Source organism: Bison bison, unplaced genomic scaffold (genome assembly GCF_000754665.1).
Source record: "Bison bison bison isolate TAMUID 2011002044 unplaced genomic scaffold, Bison_UMD1.0 scf7180017864110, whole genome shotgun sequence".
Classification (NCBI taxonomy): domain Eukaryota; kingdom Metazoa; phylum Chordata; class Mammalia; order Artiodactyla; family Bovidae; genus Bison; species Bison bison.
In genome coordinates, this window is record NW_011494682.1 from 207,375 (window position 1) to 221,727 (window position 14,353).

The window sequence follows — 14,353 nt, forward strand, 5'->3', positions numbered from 1 at the left end:
AACTGGAAGTTCACAGTTCACGTATTGCTGAAGCCTGGCTTGGAGAATTTTGAGCATTACTTTACCAGCCTGTGAGATGAGTGCAATTGTGTGGTAGTTTGAGCATTCTTTGGCATTGCCTTTCTTTGGGATTGGAATGAAAACTGACCTTTTCCGGTCCTGTGACCTCTGCTGAGTTTTCCAAATTTGCTGGCATATTGAGTGCAGCACTTTCACAGCATCATCTTTCAGGATTTGAAAGAGCTCAACTGGAATTCCATCACCTCCACTAGCTTTGTTCAAATGGGTATATCTTTCCTTTTCTCCTTTGCCTTTGGCTTCATTACCGTCATTACCCCTACCATAGTTTGGGAACAGGATCTGGGGTCTAGTTCTCACCTAATTGATGTGTAGTTACCTCTTTCAGCTGGGTGAGGGCCTTAGTTCCTTCAGGACTTCAAAGGTATGTATCAGATGGTTATTGTATGTCCCTTGAGGAAGAACTGGGACTCTCTCTTATCTTTGAACTGTTTGATTCTTGACTGCTCTTCCTTTGTTCCTGCATTTCCTTATGATAGTTGATGACCTGTTCAAGGGCAAGCACTATAGGCAGGCTTAGATCACAGAACGGCTTAGGCCAAAAATGGCTTCTCTTATGTTGGACAGCTGTGCCTGGGTCACCCCCTACCATATCTGCTTGCAGAGTCAGTACAGATGACACAGACCCACAAGATTGCCCCTTCCCTCACTTGAGCACCCATCTCAGGTACTACCTACAACTTCTGCCTGACTAGGTTGCAAATCTGCAGTTCCCATAACCCCTTCCTTGGGTGTGATAATTTGCTAGGACAGCTCACAAAACTCAGGAGAGCGTTTTACTGACTAATATCTGTCTATATTAAAGGATGCAATTCAAGAACAGCTATTTGGAAGGACTGCATGGGTCAGTGTGTGTAGGGCTGAGAACACAGAACTCCCGTGCTTTGGAGGCTTCATTATGTAGGTGTGAGTGAATACAGCATTGGTCAGTGGTGATTGAATTCAGTCTCCAGCCCCTGTCCTCAGATGGGAGGTTAAGGGATGGGGCTGAAAATTTCAACCCTGTAATATTGTGATTGGTTTCTCTTGTAATATTCAGCCTCCATCTTTGGTTATCTAGGAGAGGATTTCTGAAAATTACCTTGTTACCATAAACTCAGCTGTGTTTGCAAGGCCTTGTTATGAATAACAAACTCACAGCTCCTTTAGGAACAGTTTCAGAAGCATAAAAGACCAAATAGTATAAGTAAAGATCCTTCTGTTGTTCTTTTCACCTAGGAAATTACAAGTGTTTTAGGAGCTGTGTGCCAGGAATCAAGGCCAAATACATCTTTTTTATATATATTACAGTATCACAGAGTTTTAGTTGATGAAATTAGTGGCTTTTTAATCACCACAATTGATACTTGAAATGGGTTCTCATTGATCACATTAGTTGCATGAAGGCATTTGGATTGGTTGGGATAGTTTAGAGACCTGCGTACATTTGAATGAGTGTTGTTCATTTGCTGAACAACTGACTCTTTGCAATCTGACTCTTTGTGTCTGACTCTTTGTGATCCCATGGACTGCAGCACTCCAGGCTCCTCTGTCCTCCACTGTCCCCCAGAGTTTTCTCAAATTCATATCCCTTGAGTCTGTGATGGTATGTAACCATCTGTACCTACAACCTCAGTGACGGTCCTAAGGCTTAATCTGTGTGAGTAGTTCTGATTTCCTTTCTAGAATAGCAGAACCCTGCCTGTAGTGAGTCTTCATGTCAGATGTGATGAGGTCATCTGAAAGAGACTGGGATTTCATAGAGCTCAGAGCACAGAGCTGCACTTTTTGTGTCTACTTGCTAATCACTTGCTAATTTTTTTCTTGTTTCATAAATGTATATGTGGTAGAAGTTAGTCTGAGACTTCCTTTCATTTTAATTTGCTAGGGAAATTGGAAAGTAAGATGCAGGAATAACTAACAGTCACCCCTATCAAACTCGTGAAAGAGAGCCAGATTGACTCATTTGTTTCTTTTTTTTTTTTTATAGTCAATATTTTATAGTAACTATAAATGGAATATAACCTTTAAAAATTGTGGAGCACTATGTCGTATACCCATAACATATAATATCATACATGAACTGTTATTTTTTAGTTGCTTAATCATGTCTGACCCTTTTGCAACCACATGGACTGTAGACCATCAGGCTCCTCTGTTTATGGGATTTCCCAGGCAAGCACACTGGAGCGGGTTACCTTTCCTTCTCCAGGGGATTTTTCCAACCCAGGCGTCAAGTCTCTATCTCCCGCATTGGTAGGTGGATTATTTACCACTGAGCCACCAATGAAGCCTCACACATAAACTATAGTTCAATTAAAAAAAATTATTGAAGCAAAAAAAAAAAAAAAGATTCTTCTGTTTCCCACTCTTCCCCTACGAGCCTCCATCAGCTCTCCGGGACAGTGCTGCCATGATTCAAATGGTCCAAATTATATCAAAGAAATTTTTTTTTAAACTTTACGTAATTGTATTAGTTTTGCCAAATATCGAAATGAATCCGCCACAGGTATACATGTGTTCCCCATCCTGAACCCTCCTCCCTCCTCCCTCCCCATACCATCCCTCTGGGTCATCCCAGTGCACTAGCCCCAAGCATCCAGTATCGTGCATCGAACCTGGACTGGCAATTCGTTTCTTACATGATATTTTACATGTTTCAATGTCATTCTCCCAAATCTTCCCACCCTCTCCCTCTCCCACAGAGTCCATAAGACTGTTCTATATATCAGTGTCTCTTTTGCTGTCTCGTACACCGGGTTATTGTTACCATCTTTCTAAATTCCATATATATGCGTTAGTATACTGTATTTATGTTTTTCCTTCTGGCTTACTTCACTCTGTATAATAGGCTCCAGTTTCATCCACCTCATTAGAACTGATTCAAATGTATTCTTTTTAATGGCTGAGTAATACTCCAGTGTATATGTACCACAGCTTTCTTATCCATTCATCTGCTGACATCTAGGTTGCTTCCATGTCCTGGCTATTATAAACAGTGCTGCAATGAACTGTTTCATTTGCTTCTTTTAAAACCCACTGTCCCCAAACTATTGTTATGGTGAGAAAAAAAAAAAAAAAAAGAGCTTTTGAAAAGACATTGCCATCAAGATGTTCTGTGAATTGGTGTTTTTAAGAAATATTTTAAGAACTTTTCCAATAGTAGTAAAAGAAAACTAGAGTGGCTGGCCTACTGGGATTGGTCCCTGGGACCAGATTTCAGCACTGGCCTGCTCTTACGAGCTAGGACAAGCTCAGAAACACAACTCTTTTTTGTTGTTGTTTAATTTGTTGACGTACTTATTTGGCTGCACTGGGTCTTAGCTGTGGCACTCAGGACCTTTAGTTGTGGCCTATGGGATCTAGTTCCCCGACCAGAGTTGAACCCAGGCCCACTGCGCTGGGAGTACAGAATCTTAGCCACCGGACCACTAGGGATGTCCCAGAAACACAGCCCTTCCAGGCCTCAGAAGGTGCCTCTGAGCAGACCCCAACCCCTGCACAGCTAAAGCTCATTATTTGGGAAAACACATGGTTGGCTAAATCCATTGTGCGTGATCATTTTCTGTTATCTGTTCTCTCTGAAACTGTCATTCTGATCTAGGTTTCCCTTCTCTTAACTAAGCCTCCCACTGTACTCCTACTCTCCCAAACATCTCCACTCTGCTTATCTGTCTTATTTCCATGATAAACAGAACTCCTCAGAGTGTTCACATCCCTTTCAGCTCTTTTTTCATTTCCCTAGTGATGAGGATGGTGAATGGTGAGGGACCTCTTAACTTTTACTCATAGATTACTATTTCCCTTACTTTTCCCCAAGAAAAATAACTTTTTCTTGATGCACATGCCAACTGGGTATAGCACTACCTACCCTCCATTTTTCCTGACATCTACTGACTGCCTCGTCACCCCTCTTTTTAATGGCTTCCTCTATGTCCTCACTCCTGTCATCGCACTGGGTGACTTTGGTATCTAAACAGAGGTTCCATCAGACAACTTTGCCACTCAGTTGTTCTAGCTGTCTGATATGTTTGTAATTTCCCCTCCACCCTTCAGGAGTAAGATTTTTTGTTTTATAACCCATTGACAATTCATTCCATTGCAGGCCATAGATGACTGGGTCAGGGTTGTTCAAGTAGCCCAAGTTGGACTGATTAAATCTCTTGGAAATTTGAATTCAGATAAGGAGATCAGGACTTCCCTGGTGGCTCAGTCAGTAAAGAAACCACCTGCAATGCTAGGGACCTGGGTTTGATCCCTGGGTCAGGAAGATTCCCTGGAGAAGGAAATGGCAACCCACTCTTGTATTCTTGCCTGGAGCATCCCATGGACAGAGGAGCCTAATGGACTACAGTCCATGTCACAAAGAATAGGACATAATTGAGTGACTAACACTTTCAAGGAGACCAAGGGCTTACCAGGTGGTGCTAGTGGTAAAGAATCCATATGCAATGCAGGAGATGCAACAGATGTGGGTTCAATCCCTGGGTTGGGAAGATCCCCTAGAGGAAAGCATAGCAATCAACTCCAGTATTCTTGCCTGGAGAATCCAATGGACAGAGGAGCCTGACTATAGTCCACAGGGTCAGAAAGAGTTGGACATGATTGAAGTGACTTAGCATGGCAAAGAGACCAAGTCGGCTGGGGAACAGATTCATGCACAGTGAATGCTAGACCAGCCATCCACAGCCCAAGCCCACATGATGATAAAGCTAGGATGTTGCAAAGCAGGCAAGGGTAGCAGAAGAAAGCCTATATGATAAGAGGGGAGGCAAAATTATACCATCTTACAAAAGGAAGCTGAAATTGAGCCATCTCAGAGTTTCCACCCGCTTAAGAGATGGAGCAGTTAGACACAATTCCAAATTTTGAAGTTCTCATCACATACTATTTTCCTATTGCTGCTATAGTGAATTACCACAAACTTAATGACTTAGTGTGTGCTTAAGTCACTCAGTCCTGTTTGACTCTTTGCGACCCCATGGCCTGTAGTCCGCCAGGCTCCTCTGTCCATGGAATTCTCCAGGCAAGAATACTGGAATGGTTAGCCATTCCCTTCTCAAGGAAATCTTCCCGCCCCATGGATCAAACCCGCATCTCCTGTGTCTCTAGCAGTGCAGATGAATTCTTTACCTGCTGAGCCATTGGGGAAGTCCTTAAAACAACCCACATTTGCTGTCGTACAACTCTGGAGGGCAGATGTCTGCAATGGGTCCCCAGGGCTGCATTCTTTCTGGAAGCTCTCGGAGAGACTAGTTCTTGTCTTTTTCAGCTTCTGGAGGCTGCTCAAGTTCCTTGGCTTATGATCTCTGCCCCATCCCCCCAGGTCTCTTTCTATTGTCACATCTCTTTCTTTCACTGTGACCCTCCTGCCTGCCTCTTTTAAGGACTCCTGTGCTTTTATTGGGCCACTCTGATAATTCACCCTGGAGAAGGAAATGGCAACCTACTCCAGTTATTCTTGCCTGGAGAACTCCGTGGACAGAGGAGCCTGGCAGGCTACAGTTCATGGGATGGCAAGAGTCAGACATGATTTAGTACCATCTTTCTTTTCTGATAATTCAGGATAATCTTCCCATCTCAGGATCCTTAATTTAGGCATGTCTTTGGCCTTGTTTCTCAGGTCCAAGCCCTAGTGCTTGTACATTAAGAGCAGTGGGGATGAATGCACTCCTCCAGTGTCCGTGTTGCCATTACTGTGTCTAGATCCAAGGAGTCACTCCATCTCCCATAATCTCCCCCCTTTTTCTTCCTATCTGTAGTCTGCGAAGATGGAGGTAGGGAGAGCAGAGTCGTTTTCTGATGCTCTTTAGAGGAACCTCTCCGATTTGTGTCCTGCCCAGTGCCTTGGGCAGGGTGCGTTTTCTCCTTTGCATCTTCCTGGAGGCAGGAGTTTATTAAAATACCTTACCAGGATGGTCCTGACCATGGTCTCTGGCTCATCCATCTCAGGGGTCCTACGCTGTCCACCACTACATGTGGTAAGCTTCCAGTAGTCAGTCGTTTGTACGTCCAAAATACACGTGTGACATTTCTGGACCCGATACCTGGTTTGCTATTCCTGTTGCTGCCCCTGAGTAACTTTGTCTTTTCTGTATATCAGTGATGTGCTGAAGTCCCCAGAAAGTAAGATGTGCATTCTCCCAACTCAGCCCCAGCTTAACCTGACACCTTGTCACTTACTCTAAAATTGTTTAATGGAATCAGGGCACACAGAGATCAAAAAAGGTGAGGCAGTCATGCAGCTGGTAATTCCTCGTGGCCTTGTAGGTATGGCAACTCACACACTGGCCCTGCTGTTGTTTTTCTTCTATGTGCAAAGTTGCTCACATTGTCAATGAGATTCTATTAAAATTCTCAAGACTGGGATTTTTCTGAGATTAGGGATAGACTTTTTTTCCTTTGAAAGTAATTTTAATTGGAAAAATATCATCACTAGTATCTTTTTTTTATTAAACTTTTAAATTTTGTATTGGAGTACAGCCAATTAAAAATGTGATAGATTCAGGTGGACAACAAAGGCATTCAGTCATACATATACATGGGGAATAGACCTTTTTTTAATAAGAAAACCCTGCCAAATGATACATTTCTTTAGTAGCCACCTCTCAGTCTTTCCCTATTGACCACACAAAGTAAAGCAAAGATATTTTTCTCCATGATATTTAAGCTAGAATTTGGCCTTCATAAGTGTAGGGAGGAAAGTGATCCATCAACAGAAGTGTGTATATAGGTTTTACTCTTTGATGTTATGAAAAAGCTTCATGGACGTGAATTCTATGAGTTTGTTAAAATTAGCCAGGGAAGCCTGCTGTGGTGGGTAATGTATGCTCAAATGAATGCACTGGCCACCAGAGTCACATTATCAGTCAAGACACTCCGCTCTCTTTGTCCTGAAGAAATATTTCTGCAAGAGCTCTCGAGGTGCTCCCCAAGTGTCTAGAGGTAAGATGTACAACCTCAGCCTCCCATGGGCAGCATTTCTCAGGAGATGGCAACTGTACCCACAGCCATTTTTTTTTTTTTTTTAAAGAAAGCTTTTATTTCCATTTCATCCTCACAAGTAAGGGCCCAGTTCTCCCCTTCACCCATGTCTGAAGCTTCAGATGTTTTAGATAAAGTTTTACCAGTTCTCAAGGTCTATCTGAGATACAGACAGTAGGGTTAGGATTAAATAATTTAGGACTTCATATGCGCCCAGGGCTTCCCTGATAGCTCAGTCAGTAAAGAATCTGCCCACAATGCAGGAGACTTGGGTGTGATTCCTGGGTCAGGAAGATCCACTGCAGAAGGGAAAGGCTACCCACTCCAGTATTCTTGGACTTCCCTTGTGGCTCTGGTGGTAAAAAGTCCGCCTGCAATTCAGAAGACCTGGGTTTGATCCCTGGGTTGTGGAGATCCCCTGGAGAAGCAACAGGCTATCCACTCCAGTGTTCTGGCCTGGAGAATTCCATGGACTGTATAGTCCATGGGGTCACAAAGAGTCGGACATGACTGAGCGACTTTCACTTTCACCTTCACATGCCCAGGTAGAGAGGCATGGATTGTGGGGGACCCATCTACTCACCACTTTCTCTCTCCTCCAGTATTCCATACTGTTCTGATGATCTTGCTGGTGGACACCTAAATCTCCATGGTTACCCCAGACGGAAAATAGATGCTGAAGTTATAATTTGAGAATACCAACTTACAGTAGTCCTGGGACATGTCCAGTTTATACAAACTAAAAAGATAAGGGAGTAATGATGAGCCCATGCTTGAAATCATTCCATCAATTTATATCTAATAGCCCACTCCAGTTCTAAAGTTTCTAATTTTTTTTTTTTTGCCACACTACTCAGCTCGTGGGATCTTAGTTCCCTGACCAGGGATTGAATCTAGGACCACAACAGTGGAAATAGAGAGTCCCAACCACTGGACCATCAGGGAATTCCCTAAAAAATCAGATTTATAAGTGGGATAGAAAGCTCTGTAATTCCATATACCTTCAACTAGCAAAAGCAACAAACTGTTCCTATTCTTTTCTTCTCTGGAATTGTATTACACAGACCCCCAAGCCTTCTGGGACTTCCTCTGTGGCAGCAGAGGTAAAGAACCCACCTGCCAATACAAGAGACATTAGATATGTGGGTTCAATCCCTGGGTCTAGAAGATCCCCTGGAGGAGGGCATGGCAACCCACTCCAGTGTTCTTGCCTGGAGAATCCCACGGACAGAGGAATCTGGCAGGCTACGATCCATGGGGTGGCAAAGAGTAGGACATGACTGAAGTGACTTAGCACGCATGCACCCAAGCCTTCCACACAGATGTGAGGGTGTCCTGTGTAGGTCCAGTATTGGTGCAGCGACACTGAGTTACATACAGAATGCTTCTTCGTCAGTACCAGGATAGAATGGCCCCACCCCTCTTGCAGTGCCCAAGGCTGCCGGGGGTCATCAGAGGAGAGAGAAAACAAGGTGGTTCCCTAGCAAAAGTGTAACCTCAGGTGAAAATGGTGAGAAGAATTGGAAATCCAGATCCTTACAAACAACAGCCCACCTGTAACTCCCAGGTATAATGTTTCTAGTTCTCTACAGTGGATGGGACAGGGCCAGTGTTTGAGCAAGTGTTCCAAGCAGTTGTGTTTGCCTTTGGCTGAAATAACAAGTACACACATATTTAACATGGATGCAGTACATTAGACGAGCTCCACAGGGAAGTTTCAGATGTGTTTCTCTAAAGCTGTCCACTGCTTTGAAGTATCTTGTTCTTCCAAACACAATGAGATTGTCTTGATGCACCATTGTGTCCAAGGACTATGCATTCCCAAGCACTTTCTCCAGATCAGGTGCTGAAAGGTGGTTGGGGTCCCCAAGACTTAGTGTTTTGTTCTCTAAAATGTGGAATTAATTATTTTTTCCCTCTAAGCTAGACGTTTCCTTTATTTTATCTTAATTTTCCTTTTTCTCCCCCATTAGACGGCTATTGACTTGTCTACAAGATTTTTCTTCCCTTTATTCCCAGGTATAGTCAGATATTATGTACCCACTATCCTCTGTCTGGGGGCAGGGGTCTTCAAATGCGTTTAAAATGATATCTGTTCAGTTGGTCTAAGGGGTCAGACTGCAAGTCTGCCACCATCAACCAAGACTTTCCTGGCTCTGAAGGGAAAGATTCTTTCCTGCTGTTTTGGGAAAGAAATTGTGGACCTGCTGCTGCTGCTAAGTCGCTTCAGTTGTGTTTTGACTCTGTGCGACCCCATAGACAGCAGCCCACCAGGCTCCCCCGTCCCTGGGATTCTCCAGGCAAGAACACTGGAGTGGGTTGCCATTTCCTTCTCCAATGCATGAAAGTGAAAAGTGAAAGTGAAGTTGCTCAGTCGTGTCTGACTCTTAGCGACCCCATGGACTGCAGCGACCAGGCTCCTTCATCCATGGAATTTTCCAGTCAAGAGTACTGGAGTGGGGTGCAACGTTTCTCACCTCATGCAGTATATTGAAGGGAAAGGGGTTGGTTCCCCTTCTCTTCTGTTGTAGAGGGTAATCACCCAGAGCAACATTAGAATGAAACTTTGCTCTAAAATACTGACCTAAGAACATTCTGACTTAGGGGAGGAAGGTAAAATTGTACAGAAGCTTGTGGGAAGGGTCATTTGACATTTCAGTTCAGTTCAGTCGCTCAGTCGTGTCCAACACTTTGTGACCCCATGAATCACAGCACACCAGGTCTCCCTGTCCATCACCAACTCCTGGAGTTTACCCAAACCCATGTCCATTGAGTTGGTTATGCTATCCAACCATCTCATCCTCTGTCGTCCCCTTCTCCTCCTGCCTTCAATCTTTCCCAGTATCAGGGTCTTTTCATATGAGTCAGCACTTCACATCAGGTGCCCAAAGTATTGGAGTTTCAGCTTCAGCATCAGTCCTTCCAATGAACACCCAGGACTGATCTGCTTTGGGATGGATTGGTTGGATCTCCTTGCAGTCCAAGGGACTCGCAAGGGTCTTCTCCAACACCACAGTTCAAAAGCATATTCTTCGGGCCTCAGCTTTCCTTATAGTCCAACTCTCACATCCATACATGACTACTGGAAGAACCATAGCCTTGACTAGACGGACCTTTGTTGACAAAGTAATGTCTCTGCTTTTTAACATGCTGTCCATATTCATTTAATATGCTGGTCATAACTTTCCTTCTAAGGAGTGAGCGTCTTTTAATTTCCTGGCTGCGATCACCATCTGCAGTGACTTTGGAGCCCAGAAAAATAAAGTCAGCCACTGTTTCCACTGTTTCCCCATCTATTTCCCATGAAGTGATGGGACCAGATGCCATGATCTTAGTTTTCTGAATGTTGAGCTTTAAGCCAGCTTTTTCACTCTCCTCTTTCACTCTCATCAAGAGGCTTTTTAGTTCCTCTTCACTTTCTGCCATAAGGGTGGTGTCATCTGCATATCTGAGGTTATTGATATCTCTCCCGGCAATCTTGATTCCAGCTTGTGCTTCCTCCAGCCCAGTGTTTCTCATGATGTGTTCTGCATATAAGTTAAATAAGCAGGGTGACAATATACAGCCTTGATGTACTCCTTTTCCTATTTGGAACCAGTCTGTTGTTCCATGTCCAGTTCTTTTTTTTTTGTTTTGTTTTCTTTTTTTTTTAATGTATTTTATTTTATTTTTTAACTTTACAATATTGTATTGGCTTTGCCATACATCAACATGAATCTGCCACAGGTATACACGTGCTCCCCATCGTGAACCCTCCACGCTCCTCCCTCCCCGTACCATCCCTCCGGGTCGTCTCAGTGCACCAGCCCCAAGCATCCATAATATCATATATGAGGTGAGTCGCCAGTCCAGGTTCGATGCACGGTGCTGGATCCATGTCCAGTTCTAACTGTTGCTTCCTGACCTGCATACAGATTTCTCAAGAGGCAGGTATTACACTTAGTGAAAAAAAGTCAAAGAAAAATACTGTTATCATTTAGGTGGAATTTAAAAACTAAAAGTAGTGAATATAACAAAACAAACTCACACATATAGAGGACAAATTAGTAGTGATTACCAGTAGGGAGAGGTGAGAAGGGAGGGGCAATATAAGTACAGGGAATCAGGAAGTACAAACTATTATATATGAAACAAATAAGCTTGAAGGATAGATTGTACAGCACAGGGAATATAACCAATATTTTATACATATAAATGGGGTATAATTTTTAAAAATTGTGAATCACTATGTTGTACACCTGAAACTTGTATTATATATCAATTATACCTCAATGAAAAATAAATTTAAAAAAGCAAAAGTTGTTACACCAAAGAAAAGCCACAAAATATAAAGTGATATTTTCAAACTGTTAAAGGGCTTCTTGTTTCTCTGTGATTTTTCTGAACAATTTCTAAAGTTAAAAATAGTGAAACATTTGCCATCATAAAAAAGGTAGTTATACATGTCTTTTCAGAAACATTTGGATAAAGCAAAGATTTGTATTATTATATAAATTTATATAATTGTTTTCATTAAGATCTTAAGTCTTTTTTTGTTTGTTTTTTTTTAAATTAAATTTATTTATTTTAATTGGAGGCTAATTACTTTACAATATTGTGTTGGTTTTGCCATACATCAACATGAATCCGCCACGGGTATACACTGCTCCCCATCCTGAACCCTCCTCCCACCTCCCTCCCCATACCATCCCTCTGGGTCATCCAGGTGCATATTATAATTTTAATGAGTTAATATGATAATTGAAGTGATTAATTAAAGCTTGAGCTAAAAATACCAGAGTGGAGCCTAATGATTAACTTCTGGTGAAAATGAAATGAAATCTAATGCTGAGACTTAATTCTTTAGACTTTTCTTGATCTTCGTGGTTGGTGGGTATTATAGCACAGGTGAGATAGTACTGTTAGAGCAACGGGCAGGAGGGCTGCTGACGGTTCTGAGAAGCTGCAGGAATTCGCTTTGCCCACCCTACAGGTAGTTTATCTTAACCAGATAGCCCAACACTGCCCACTAGTGGTTTTTAGAAAGAATCAGTTCTAATAAAGAGCAGATGTTTTAATAGGCTTTTATTCCACAGAGGACTTTCAAATTATCAGGAAATATTTGTATGCCTTAGAACTTTATAATTCATAAGAAACAGCCTCTTTATTTTACAGATGAGAAACTGAAAAGTTAAATGAGTAGCCATAGATTCCAAAACTAGGTAGTGATATAGAGGCTAGAACCTGGGACTTCAGTGTCTATAGCCAACATTATTTCTGCCAAGCTGAGCTCCTAAAAGTTAAAAAAAAAAGTGTGAGGTATTTGTAAAACTCAGTCCTGGGTTGTAGGCTCAGTTAATAAATCATAGGAAGCCCATGCTTGTGAAGGCTAAGTGGCTTCAGTCATGTCCAACTCTATGACTCTATGGACTGTAGCCCGCCAGGCTCTTCTGTCCATGGAACTTACGAGGCCAGAATGCTGGAGTGGGTTGCCATGCCCTGCTCTAGGGGATCTTCCCGACCCAGGGTTTGAACCCTTGTCTCTTATGTCTCCTGCATTGACAGGTGGGTTCTTTACTACTGGTATAACCTGGGCCCAGGAAGCCCAAAGTCCCTTATTTAAACTGTCTCTTAACTTTGGTGATTTGTAATACCTTGGGTGTAGATTAGCCTTTGAATACTGGGGACTCTGTTTATGTATTCCAGTTAGATAAGATGTGCAGATGATCAATTTAAAATGATACCCAGATATCTTGTTATTGCTGATTAGATAAAGCCGGCACACGAAAGATTAACTTTTGTGTTAATGGAAATGGAATCCTTGTCCCTCGTAGCAATGGTAACTGGAGGATCTATTAATAACATAATTTATTGCGGACACATTTTCATTGTTTTAAAAGGGCACGCTATTTCTTGAGTTAAGGCTTGTGTGCAATTATTGTGCTAATGGTTTCATTATCTCCTGATCCCCCCCAAAGGTGGAATTGTGGGCTTTGTGTTGTACATCTGTCTTGTGGCATAGGCAGCAGGGGAAACCAAACATGCTAATGAATGAGATGGAGACAGATAAGCCAACCATTTGACAGGGTGGGTCTGTTTGCACATCTCTTCATTTAGTCTAAGTCACTTCTCCTGACAGCCTTTAGAGATGGGAACACCTTACTTGATTAATTTTCAAGTCTGTGACTAGAGGAAGAACTCATCTGGATTTTGAACTGACTTCAATCAGTTCACAGCAGTAAGAGTCAGATGGAGGATTAATGCCTCTAGGTGGTGCCTGTGACCTACATTTGGATCTGGCAGCTTTGTCAGAAGCCGAGGAAAAACACCGTGGGGGAGGGGGAAGGGACTTTTGCGGGTGCCTGCATGCCTCTGTGTGTATTTTCTCCTCTCCAAGCTCTGTGGGGAGACAGTGTGAAAGACCCAAAGGAGCCTGGGGACCCTATATGGTTGGAGTTCTCATTTTCCCAATTCCTTTTGTTTTCTTCCTTTTTAGAACCAGAGTTCACAAAATTGATACAAATAAGACTATGCTCAAACTACCATACAATTGCACTCATCTCACACACTAGCAAAGTAATGCTCAAAATTCTCCAAGCCAGGCTTAAGCAATACGTGAACCGTGAACTTCCAGATGTTCAAGCTGGTTTTAGAAAAGGCAGAGGAACCAGAGATCAAATTGCCAACATCCCCTGGATCATCAAAAAAGCGAAAGAGTTCCAGAAAAACATCTATTTCTGCTTTATTGACTATGCCAAAGCCTTTGACTGTATGGATCACAATAAACTGTGGAAAATTCTGAAAGAGATGGGGATACCAGACCACCTCACCTGCCTCTTGAGAAACCTATATGCAGGTCAGGAAGCAACAGTTAGAACTGGACATGGAACAACAGACTGGTTCCAAATAGGAAAAGGAGTACATCAAGGCTGTATATTGTCACCCCGCTTATTTAACTTCTATGCAGAGTACATCATGAGAAACGCTGGGCTGGAAGAAACACAAGCTGGAATCAAGATTGCCAGGAGAAATATCAATAACCTCAGATACGCAGATGACACCACCCTTATGGCAGAAAGTGAAGAAGAACTAAAGAGCCTCTTGATGAAAGTGAAAGTGGAGAATGAAAAAGCTGGCTTAAAGCTCAACATTCAGAAAACTAAGATCATGGCATCTGGTCCCATCACTTCATGGGAAATAGATGGGGAAACAGTGGAAGCAATGTCAGACTTTATATTTTTTGGGCTCCAAAATCACTTCAGATAGTGATTGCAGCCATGAAATTAAAAGACGCTTACTCCTTGGAAGGAAAGTTATGACCAACCTAGATAGC